The sequence below is a fragment of the Camelus bactrianus genome, chromosome 18, assembly GCF_048773025.1.
Source record: "Camelus bactrianus isolate YW-2024 breed Bactrian camel chromosome 18, ASM4877302v1, whole genome shotgun sequence".
Taxonomy (NCBI): Eukaryota; Metazoa; Chordata; class Mammalia; order Artiodactyla; family Camelidae; genus Camelus; species Camelus bactrianus.
In genome coordinates, this window is record NC_133556.1 from 27,025,284 (window position 1) to 27,037,788 (window position 12,505).

Sequence of the window (12,505 nt, forward strand, 5' to 3'; positions counted from 1 at the left end):
GGGAGCCAACCAACAGTGTCAGCTGCAGTAAACCAGACCCAGCAGGGTTAACTGCCTTGCCCAAAGCCACCCAGACTGTTGGCAGAAGACCTGGGAGGAGAAGGCGGGCTTTTCTGCCAGCGGGGCATTGCCCTCATCTGCACCTGCACCGGAAGCCGGGGAAGGCTCCTTCCCCGATCAGCCCAGGCGCTGCTACCTCAGGGTGACTCAGGAGGAAGCTCCTGTCCCTCGTCTCTCCGCACTAATCCAGCTTCGGGAAAATATAAGCTAAATGCCCACTGATTAATTAACTCAACCAGTTAATGACTAGACCTGCTCTGGAACCTCAGCCAGCGGAAGTGCGGGCTCAGCGCGGGGGATGCCGGGAAGGCAGCGGTAGGGCCCACGTCCGGTCGCAGAGGGTGCTGGGTGGGGACTTTGAGCTGGGGCGTTGGGGGCCGCGAGCTGAGAGCTTTTGTTTTCCAGACGAGGGCTTGAGTTGCCGTGAGGAGTCGCCGGGGGTGCGGGCCCTCCCCGCCCCTAGACCCAAACTAGCGCCTCCAGGACCTGGATATGCCCGAAAAAGAACGAAAAGCATCTCCACCGTCCAGGAGCAGAGCAGGGACCGACTCCTATTCCTATTGGACTGTGTCTGTTGCCCCCCAGTGGCCATGCGAGGGATTGAGCCGGGTTTTGCTCCTCTGCACTGAGCTCCCTTCCTCCTCCCGCCTTCGTCTCCCAGCACGTAAAAGCCCCGCTGAAGAAGTAAAATACGAACCTTCAAAAATAGGAGACAGTATGTTCAGGGAGTTTGCAAGCTGGATGTTAAAATACTTTCGTAATCTTTAAAAGGCCGTTGTTAAAAAGTTGAATTATATTAACCTACGATTAAATTGCATTGGAAAAAAAGGTTAACAAATACTCAGAATTCATCACTTCCGATTTATTTTACTATTTATGTTCTTAAGATTTTTATATCTATTATATATGTACAGTGGAAATACCATAAATGGTGTGCTGCTGTACATTGATTTCTGACTCTACACTCAATGACCCATTAGTAGCTTGACATCAGCCGTAATGGGAGTATTTACATCGTAGAAACTGGTAAACTCTAGCAATCAATCCCCACCCATCCACCCTCAGTCAAATATTCCCCCACACACCACATGAGTCAGACGGTGGTGGGGTGGACTGACAACAGAATGAGGCCCATGTCTTTTGGGGAGCCAGCACAGGAACATAATGGGTTTCCTCTTTATTAAGATTTGGCACAGGTCCTGACCATGGTGCTCCATGAATGAGGAAGGGAAAGAGGGGAGAAAATTATGTGCTAAACTGGGCTGTCAGTTTACTTAAAATCAGCTTGCCTAACACTGACCCTGACCCTGACTCTCACCTGATCTTTTTCCAGTTCACTACATGGTTTGCAAGGCCTTGAATGCCAATAATTGAAATAATTTCCCTGGTGAAATTCAGCCGGGGAAGGATTTTGCATCAGGGGTGATATAATTCAAATTTTGCTTTAGGATGAGAATCAGGCCTGTATGTAGGACAAGTTGAAGAGAAGAACAAACAGAAACAAGGAGACCAGCCTGCTCATTCAAGACTTTGTTCATATTTACAATAGCCAAGACATGGAAGCAACATAAATGTCCATCCACAGATGAATGAATAAAGGAGTTGGGATAATGTGAGATATATATGTGTATATGTGTGTGTGTATATATATATATATATAGAGAGAGAGAGAGAGAGAAATATAGATATAGACTCATACACACACATACATACACGCAAAATGGAATATTACACAACCATAAAAAAGAATGAAATAATGTCATTTGCAGCAACATGGATGGACCTAGAGTTTACCATATTAAGTGAAGTAAGACAAAGACAAATATCATATGATATCACTTATATGTGGAATCTTGCTTAAAATGATACAAATGAATTTATTTACAAGCCAGAAATAGACTCACAGACATAGAAAACAAATTTTATGGTTACCAAAGGGGAAATGTGGGGGAGGGATAAATTAGGACTTTGAGATTAGCAGATACAAACTACTATATATAAAATAGATAAACAACAAAGTCCTACTGTATAGTACAGGGAATCTATATTCAATATCTTGTAACAACCTATAATGGAAAAGAAACTGAAAAAATATATAGATATATGTATGTGTATAACTGGATTACTTTGCCATACACCTGAAATTAACACTATTGTAAATCAACTATACTTCAATTTTTAAAATGATCATTGGGAAAAAAAAGCAAGACTTTGTTCAGCACTCACTGTGTGTGTGGGACCTATGTAGGGGTGAGGGCAGAGATGAGTGTAAATCACAATCCATGGCCCTAGGGAAATAGACCTTATGGTGCAAGAGATAGTAAACTGACAATTACTATGAGTGTGATAAGTGCATTGAAAAAGCTAGTCAAAGTGCCAAAGGGTGACTCATTCTTTCTGGAAGAGGCAAGCAGGCTGCCACCCAGCACAGACAAGTGGAGCTTGTAGGCAGAGGGAAGTTGTCAAAAGAAGGAAGAAGGGTGGATCCCAGGCTAAGCCAGCTGCCCAGGCAAAGGCCAGGGTTTGTAGAGGGCCTTGGAGGTTTGCCTGGAACAGAAGGGCTAAGGGGAGGGTGATGGGAGATATGTCTGGAAAAGCACTGTTCTCACTGCTGAGGCTGAGCAGGAGTGGTCAGTGCTGGGGAAAAGAGCAAGTCCTGATAGAGTGGAGTGGGGGATGTTCTCTGTAGTCTCCTGTCCTGAGCTCCATGTCTGCAACAACACAGCATTTCAGTCACATCTCCAACCTTCCTCTGTGATCCAGCCAGGAAAGAATACTGATTCCCAGTGTGGCTGAGGGCTCCAGACTTCATACCTGGCCCATGCTGCTCTTATGACCAAAGAAAGCTCTTTTCAAACACACATTCCCTCCCTCTCCCTCTCCCTCTCCCTCTCCCTCTCTCTTTCTCTCTCTCTCTCTCACACACACACACTCCATTTTGGAAGTTTTATGCAACTTTATCATCTAGCTGGATGTCTTGACTCAAAGTCATTCCTCTGAGATTCTTTTTTTTTAAAAAACAATCTGTAGTAGATAAACAACAAGTTTACACTGTATAGCACAGGGAACTATATTCAATATCTTGTAGTAACTTATAATGAAAAAGAATATGAAAATGAATATATGTATATATGTGTATACCTGAAACATTATGCCATACCCCAGAAATGGACACACCATTGTAAACTGACTATACTTCAATAAAAAAAGAATGCAAAAAATAAAAATAAAAAATAATCTATAGGACAAACTCCAAAAAAATTAAATTGCCTTTGAATGGCTTTTAGTTTTGATACATTAAAATTTTCAATTTTTATGGTGTTGGCATTTTGTTTCTGTATTCTGGGGCTATAAATATATTCTATATTTTCTTCCAGTATATTTCTATAAACATATCATCACATTTTCATGAATGATATAAAGTACAGATATACTATTTTCCAAATATATTAGCTAATTTTTTCAGTGATGCTTATTGAATAACCTTTTCATTTCCCACTGATTTGAAGTGACACTGACATAAGATATATTTATGTATATGTGTTAGGGTAAAATTCCTTCATGTAACTGCTAAGGTTTGACTAAGGAAGTAGAACCCCCATGAGTGGTATAAAATAAGGAATTCATTGTGGAGATCATATTTTACATGACTGTGACAGTAAAGAGAGAAGTCTATGGAAGCCTGGCTGCCTTTTCATCTACAACTGCTAAAGTCAGAAAAATCAGGAAAAAAAAAGTTAAAGGTGAAGCAAAGGGACAAAGTGGAACTACATCTGTCTCTCTCTGCTTCCACCCTTGATAACCTAGGTAACCTGCAGAAGGAACTGGTGCCCATCACCTTGAAGATGCACATGTGCCTGGACCAGGACACTGAGAAGCTAGTGGAAGAGACTTGGGGGAGATGAAGCATCCGTGTACCTGCTACTGACCAAAGGGGACCAGCAGATCAGTGACCACGTGTGTGAGCCAGTGGGGACTCATCCCCACACTGACCAATAGAGCTTCACGGCTGCTGTTTCATTTAAACCTTCCTGATCAAACACAGATTTCTCTTCAAGCCACACAAACTTATATATATATATGTACACACATACACACATACATACATACACAATATTGTATTATACTATATATACTATATATATTTTATATATATATATACACACTATATATATACATACACAATTATATATATATACACAATAACAATTGTAAGCATGTATGTACCCAATGTTGGAGCACCAACATATATAATGTAAATATTAGCAGAACTGAAGGGGGAAATAGACAGTGATACAGTAATAGTAGGGGACTTCAATAGCCCACTTTCAACAATGGATAGATCATCTAGACAGAAAAACAATATGGAAACAGTGGACATAAATAACACTATATAGAACAATAGACCTGGCAGACACATACAGAACATTGCACAATTCCAAAAGTAGAAAAATACACATTCTTTTCAGTGCACAAGGAACATTCTCCAGGAGAGATTATATTAGGCTACAAAACAAGTCTTACAAATTTAACAAGATTGAAATCCTATCAAGAATCTTTCTGATCACAATGGAATGAAACCAGAAATCAGTAACAGGAGAAAAAAATATAAATATGTGGAAATTAAACAATATATTCCTGAATAACCAATTAATGGGTCAAAGAAAAAATCAACAGGGAAATTAAAAACCACCTTGGGATAAATCAAAATGCAAACACAACATACCAAAACTTAGGGGATGTAGCAAAAACAGTTTTAAGTGGAAAGTTGAGAGTGTTAAACACCTACATTAAGCAGAAAGAAAGACTTCAAATAAACGACGTAACTTTACACCTCAGGGAATTAGAAAAAAAATAAGTCACAAGTTAGCAGAAGTAAGGGAATAGAGTTAAGAGCAGAAATAAATTTCTTAGAGACTAGAAATACAATTATAAAAAGGTCAGACTAAGAGTTGGATTTTTTAAAGATAAAACTGACAAATCTTTAGCTAGACTAACAAAGGAAAAAGGGAGAGGATTCAAATAAATACAATTATAAATATAAGAAGAGACCTTACAGCTGGTACTACAGAAATACAAAGCATCATAAGAGACTACTATGAACAACTATATGCCAGAAAACTGTATAACCTAGAAGAAATAGATAAATTCATAAAAACATACAACCTATCAAGACTGAATCATGGATCCTTCTCAAACTCTTCCAAAAGATTGAAAAAGAGGGCATACTCCCAAACTGATTCTATGAAGCCACAATCATCCTAATACCAAGACCAGACAAAGGCACTACCAAAATAGAAAACCACAGGCCAGTATCACTGATGGACATAGATGAAAAATTCCTCAACAAAATATTAGCAAACAAAATGCAACAACACATAAAAAAATCATACATCATTATCAAGTTGGATTCATCCCAGGGACAGAAGGATGGTTTGTCATAAATAGCTTTTATTATGTTAAGATATATTCTCTCTCTATCCACTTTGATGAGAGTTTTTAATCATAAATGGGTGTTGAATTTTATCAAATTCTTTTTCTGCATCTGTTGAGATGATCATGTGATTTTGTCCTTATGACAAACCCCATAGCCAGCATAATAATTAACAGTGAAAAACTGAAAGCCTTCCCACTAAAATCTGGAACCAGGTAAGGATGCCCACTCTCATCACGTCTATTCAACATAGTTTTGGAAGTCCTAGCCACAGCAATCAGGCACGAAAAAGAAATAAAAGGGATCCACCTTGGAAGAGAAGAGGCTAAATTGTCACCACATGTGGATGACATGATGCATATATACAAAAACCTAAAAGCTCCACACAAAAACTACTAGAGCTGATAAAAGAATTTGGCAAGGTAGTAGGACACGAGATTAACATACAGAAATCAGTTGCATTTCTTTACACTAACAATGAAATATCAGAGAAAGAAAGTAAAGAAACAATCCCTTTTAAAATCACATTCAAAACAAAAAATACTGAGGAATAAATCTGACCAAGGAGGTGAAAGACTTATACATGGAAAACTACAAAATGTTGATTAAGGAAATTAAAGATGACTTAAAGAAATGGAAAGATACCCCATGCTCTTGGATTGGAAGAATCAATATTGTTAAAGTGGCCATACTGCCCAAGGCAGTCTACAGATTTAATGTGATCCCTATCAAATTATCCATGACATTTTTCGCAGAACTAGAACAAATAATCCTAAAATTTATATGGAATCACAAAAGACCCAGAATTGCCAAAGCAATACAGAAGAAAAAGAATGAAGCTGGCTGGAGGAATAACCCTCCCAGACTTCAGACAGTACTGTAGAGCTACAGTAATCAAAACAGCATGATATTGGCACAAAAACAGACTTATGGATCAACAGAACAGAATCGAGAGCCCAGAAATAAACCCACAGAGCATGATCAATTAATCTTCGACAAAGGAGGCAATAATATACAATGGAGAAAAGACAGTCTTCAGCAAGTGGGAAAACTAGACAGCCACATGTAAATCAATGAAGTTCGAACACTAACTCATGCCATACACAAAAATAAACTGAAAATGGCTTAAGGACTTAAACATAAGACAAGACACTATAAAAGTCCTAGAAGAAAACATAGGCAAAACATTCTCTGACATAAATCATACCAATGTTATCCTAGGGCAGTCTACCCAGGCAATAGAAATAAAAGCAAAAATAAACAAAGAGACCTAATTAGATTTATAAGCTTTTGTACAGGAAAGGCAATCATAAACAAAACAAAACGACAACCTACAGAATGGGAGAAAATGTTTGCAAATGATGCAACTGACAAAGGTTTAATTTCCAGAATATATAAACAACTCAACTTAATAAGAAAAAAATAAATAGCCCAATCCAAAAATGGGCAGAAAACCTAAACAAGAAATTCTCCAGTGAAGACATACAAATGGCCAATAAGCACATGAAAAAACTCTCAATATTGCTAATTATCAGAGAAATGCAAATCACAACTACAATGAGGTATCACCTCACACCAGTCAGAATGGCCATCATTAAAAAGTCCACAAATGATAAATGCTGGAGAGGGTGTGGAGAAAAGGGAACCCTCCTACACTGCCGGTGGGAAAGTACTTTGGTGCAGCCATTTTGGAAAACAGTATGGAGATTCCTCAAAAAACTAAAAATAGACTTACCATATGATCTAGCAATCCCACTCCTGGGCATATATCCAGAGAAAACTCTAATTTGAAAAGATACATGCACCCCAATGTTCACATCAGTACTAAATACAATAGCCAAGACATAGAAGCAACATAAATGTCCATCAACAGATGACTGGATAAAGAAGTTGTGGTACACACACACACACACACACACACACACACACACACACTGGAATACTATTCAGCAATAAAAAAGAATAAAATAATGCTATTTGCAGCAACATGGATGGACCTAGAGATTATCATCCTAAGTGAAGTAAGCCAGAAAGAGAAAGAAAAATACCATATGATATCACTCATATGTGGAATCTAGAAGAAAAAAGAAAAAGAAAAAAGAGGACATTAATGAACTCATCTACAAAACAGAAGCAGACTCGCAGACAGAGTAAACAATCTTATAGTTACTGGGGGAAAGGGCGTGGGAAGGGATAAATTTGGGACTTTGAGATTTGCAAATGATAACCATTGTATATAAAAATAGATAAAAAACAAATTTCTTCTGTATCGTACAGGGAATTTTATTCAATATCTTACAATAACCTTTAATGACAAAGAATATGAAAACAAATATATGGATACATATGCATGAATGGAACATTAGGCTGTACACCAGAAATTGACATACTGTAACTGACTAAACTCAAAAAAAAAAAAAAAAAAGAAAGACTGAATCATGAAGAAATAGACCCTCGGAATGGACCAATAGCAAGTAAAGCCGTTGAAGAAGGAATCACAGACCTCCCAACAACAAAAGCCCAAGAACAGAAGGCTTCATGGATGAATTCTACCAAACATTCAGAGAATTAGCTTCTGCTCCTTTCCCGGCTAAAGGAACCATCATGGAAGGATGATGTGTGAAAAAAGCAAAAAGAAGTTTGGTACCGTTATCACTCCAGATACATGGAAAGACGGTGCAAAGAATACCACAGAAAGTAGTGGAGGAAAGCTGAACAAAAATAAAGCTTTGACTTCAAAAAAGCAAGGTGCGATCCACACAAAAAGAATAAGTTCTCCACTGGTAGAATTTGTACAAGTGCTGTGCACCACCAGGTTCTCATTATTGCAGGGCTGTGCCTACAAAAAGGGCATCTGTTCTGTGTGGGGAAAAAAGATTTTGGATACCAAAACCTACAAGCAAACGTCTGTCTAGATACATTGAAGTTCCTGGCTTTCCACATGATTTTACTTTTTTGCTTTGAATTTTCAAGGCGTAACATCAATGTTCAAGTCACAAAATACATGTCCTAAGACAATTAAGTGTAAACCAGGGAAATTGATTGGTAAACATTCTTTTGCTCTCAAGAAGTTCCAAACTGCAAAAATGTAACTAATTTTCTGCCTTACATTGTTATTTTCCTTACAAACATCTTACTGAACTGGCAAATTTCATGAAAAAAAATTCCAAATTCTGTATGCACTTTCTATTTATCATTATTCATGTAATTTTATTATCCTTTCCCTCTACTTTATAGAGTCTGCAAAAGTAAGCAGGAGATTATTGATTTTTGGCTCTATCCTTGGTATCCAGACTTGTAATTCTTCCCTCATCCCTGTTGGATGCATAGTTCTCAGAATCAGCAGCCCCTTAGTTAATTGCAGCTTCACAGGTCATGTAAATATCTGAGGCCATTATTACTAAATAGATCTTTAAGTAACTAGCCCAGACCCAAGTCTAACATAAGTTGTATTTATGATATTTTTTTATTTGTTCTTGAAGCCCAAGTGCCACTATCTTTCATATGAGAGTAGGAACACAAATGACACCTCATATATGTCCACATGAATACAGTGGATTTCAGAAAAATGTGTATTACACACATTACCTTAAATTCAACCTCATGAAAGCCAGGAGAGCTCTGTGCCCCCATGATGACATGTAATGAATGAATCACCACTCTTTGGGAAAGCACTTTGAAGCAGAAACCAAAGTTTTGTTAACCTCCTCTACTTCCCCCTCCCCTGCCAAAATAAGTAGAAATAAACAAACAAACAAATAAACAAATGCCAATCTTTCTCAACCTTCCAAACAACTGAAGAGGAGGGAACACTTTCAAACTCATTTTATGAGGCCAGAATTACCCTCATATCAAAACCAGATAAAGATACTATAAGAAAAGAAAATTATAGGCCAATATCCCTGATGAACATAAACGCAAAACTCCTCAACAAAATAAAAGCAAACTGAAATCAACAGCACATTAAAGGATTATACAGCATGACCAAGTGAAATTTATCCTTGGGATGTAAGGATAATTAAGCATGGGCAAATCAATAAATGTGATACACCACATTTACAGATTGAAGGATAAGAATTATACAATCATCTCAGTAGGTGCAGAAAAAGCATCTGACAAAATTCAACATTTTTTTAATGATTAAAAACTCTCAGCAAATTAGGTATAGAAGGAATTTGCCCCAATATAATAAAGACCATATATGACAAGCCCACAGCTAACATCATATTCAACAGTGAAACACTGAAAGCTATTCCTCCAAATCAAGAACAAGATAAGGACACCTACTTTCACCACTTCTATTCAACATAGTACTGGAAATCCTAGCCAGAGCATTTAGAAAAGAAAAATAAATAAAAGTAATAAAATCAGAAAGGAATAAGTTAAATTTGTAAATGACATAACCTTATATATAAAAACTCTAAAGACTCTGCCAAAAAACTGTTACAACTAATAAATAAATTCAGTAAAGCTGCAGGATACAAAATCAACATATAAAATTCAGTTTCATTTCTATATACTGACAATGAACTACCTGGAAAATAGAAATTAAGGAACCATCCCATTTATAATAGTATGAAAAAGAATTAAATTATTAGAAATAAACGTACTAAGAACATGAAAGTTCTGTACATTGAAAACTATAAGACATTGAGGAAAGAAGTTGAAACAAGACATAACTAAACAGAAAGGTAAGTATTTATTGATTGGAAGAATTAATATTTTTAAAATATTCACACTACTTAAAGGGATCTAAAAGGGATCTACATATTCAATACAACCCCTATCAAAATTCTAATGACACTTTTCACAGAAGTAGAAAAAACAATTCTAAAATTCATATGAAATCACAGAAGTCCTCTACTGACCAAACCATTCCTAAGAATGAAGAACCAAGCTGAAGGCATCACACTTCCTGGTTTCAAACTATATTACAAAGCTAACAGTAATCAAAACAGTATGGTACTGGCCTAAAAACAGACACATATACCAATGGAACAGGATAGAGAGCCCAGAAATAATACAGTCAATTAATCTTTGACAAGGGTGCCAAGAATACACAACGGGAAAAAGATAGTTTATTCAATAAATGATGTTGGGAAAACTAAATAGCAACATCAAAAGAATGAAATAGATATTTACCTTATACCATAGACAAAATTAACTCAAAATGGAGCAAAAACTTAAATGTAAGACCTGAATCCCTAAAACTCCTAGGAGAAAACCTCCCTGAAATTGGTCTTGACAATGATTTTTTTGTATATGACACCAAAAGCACAGGCAATGAAAGGAAAAATAAACAAATGAGACTACATCAAACTGAAAAACTTCTGCTCACCAAAAGAAACAATCAACAAAATGAAAAGGCAACCTACTGAGTGGAAGAAAATATTAGCAAAGCATATATATTAGTTGGACAGCAGTTCAGAAAATGGTTTTGTGGCAATATTCATGCATATATATATATATATATATATGAAATACCCAAATGTGCAAGGAACTCAGATAACTCAGTAGCAATAAATAAATAACCCAATTAAAAACTTGACAAAGGACCCAAGTAGATATTTCTCTGAAGAAGATATGCAATGTCCAACAGGTATATGAAAAGGTGCTCAACATTACTAATCATAAGGAAAATGCAAATGAAAACCACATGAGATATCACCTCACCCCTAGGATAGCTAATATTAAAAAGACAAAAGCTAACAGGTATTGGTGAGGGTATGGAGAAAAATGAATCCTCATAAATTGTTGGTGGGAATGTAAGTTGATACAGGCATTATGGAAAACAGTATAGAGGCACCTCAAAAAATTAAAAATAGTAGTACCATATGATCCAGCTATTCCACTTCTGGGTAGATATCCAAAGAAAATGAAATCAGTATTTCAAAGATATTTGCACTCCTGTGTTCATTGCAGAATTATCCACAATAGCCAAATATGGAAGCAACCTAAGTGTCCACCGATGGATGAATGGATAAAGAAAATGTGGTAGAGATATTCAATGGAATATTATTCAGTCATTAAAAAGAAGGAAATCCTGCCGTTTGGGACAACATGGATGAACCTGGAGTACATTATGCTAAGTGAAATAAGTCAGACACAGAAATACAAATACTGCATTTTCTCACTTATATGTGGAATCTTAAAAAGTTGAATTCAGAACCAAGAGTACCTTGGTGGTAGCAAGCGCTAGTGGGTGGGGAAAATGAGGAAATGTTGGTTAAAGGGTACAAACTTCTGGTTATAAGATGAATAAGTTCTAGAGATCAAATGCACAGCATGGTGATTATAGCTAATAACACTGTATTGTATAGTTGAAATTTGCTGAGATTAGATCTTAATTAAGTGTTCTCATCACACACACACATACACACACACACACAAATGGCAACTACAGTAGATGATGGATATGTTAACTAGCTTGGTTGTGGTAATCATTTCACAATGTATATATATATCAAGTCATCACATTGTATACCTTAAATATTTACAAATTTTTGTCAATTATATCTCAATAAAATTAGATGAATCAATATATAAATATTATGAGAAAAAAGGAGAAACAAATTAGATGGTATGGCAAAGATGAGTTTATTTCACACATTTTGAGAGGTCAATTAATTAGCCGAGAGGTAAGTATTCATTCTGTCCCTGAGTAGGTCTCCCAGAAGTATCAGAGAAAACAATTCCAGTCATTTATGGATTCTGAGAAAACTTTGAGAGTCATGTGGTAAACATAGGTGATAGGACATATCCGTGTGATGTCTGCCCTTGTCCTTCCATTAGCACCTTCTTGGTTCATCCAGGTGTGCACAATTTCCCTCTTCATAATTTCTCCACAATCCCCCTCAAAACAAGCTCTAACAGCACCATTTGACCATGAGGCTTTTTTTTTTTTTTTTGACATAGTGTGATTAGTTGGACACCAGTTCAGAACAATGGTTTTGTGACAATATTCAAGGACCTGAATATCAAACAGTGGAGAAAGGCAGAATGGTCTGAGAA

The 12,505-nt window shown here is 36.8% G+C and overlaps 1 pseudogene; it reads left to right on the forward strand.

Moving 5' to 3' along the window:
- Nucleotides 1-6,298: 6,298 nt before the first annotated feature.
- On the forward strand, nucleotides 6,299-12,271 carry LOC141573930 (cysteine-rich PDZ-binding protein pseudogene; annotated as a pseudogene).
- Nucleotides 12,272-12,505: the final 234 nt, after the last annotated feature.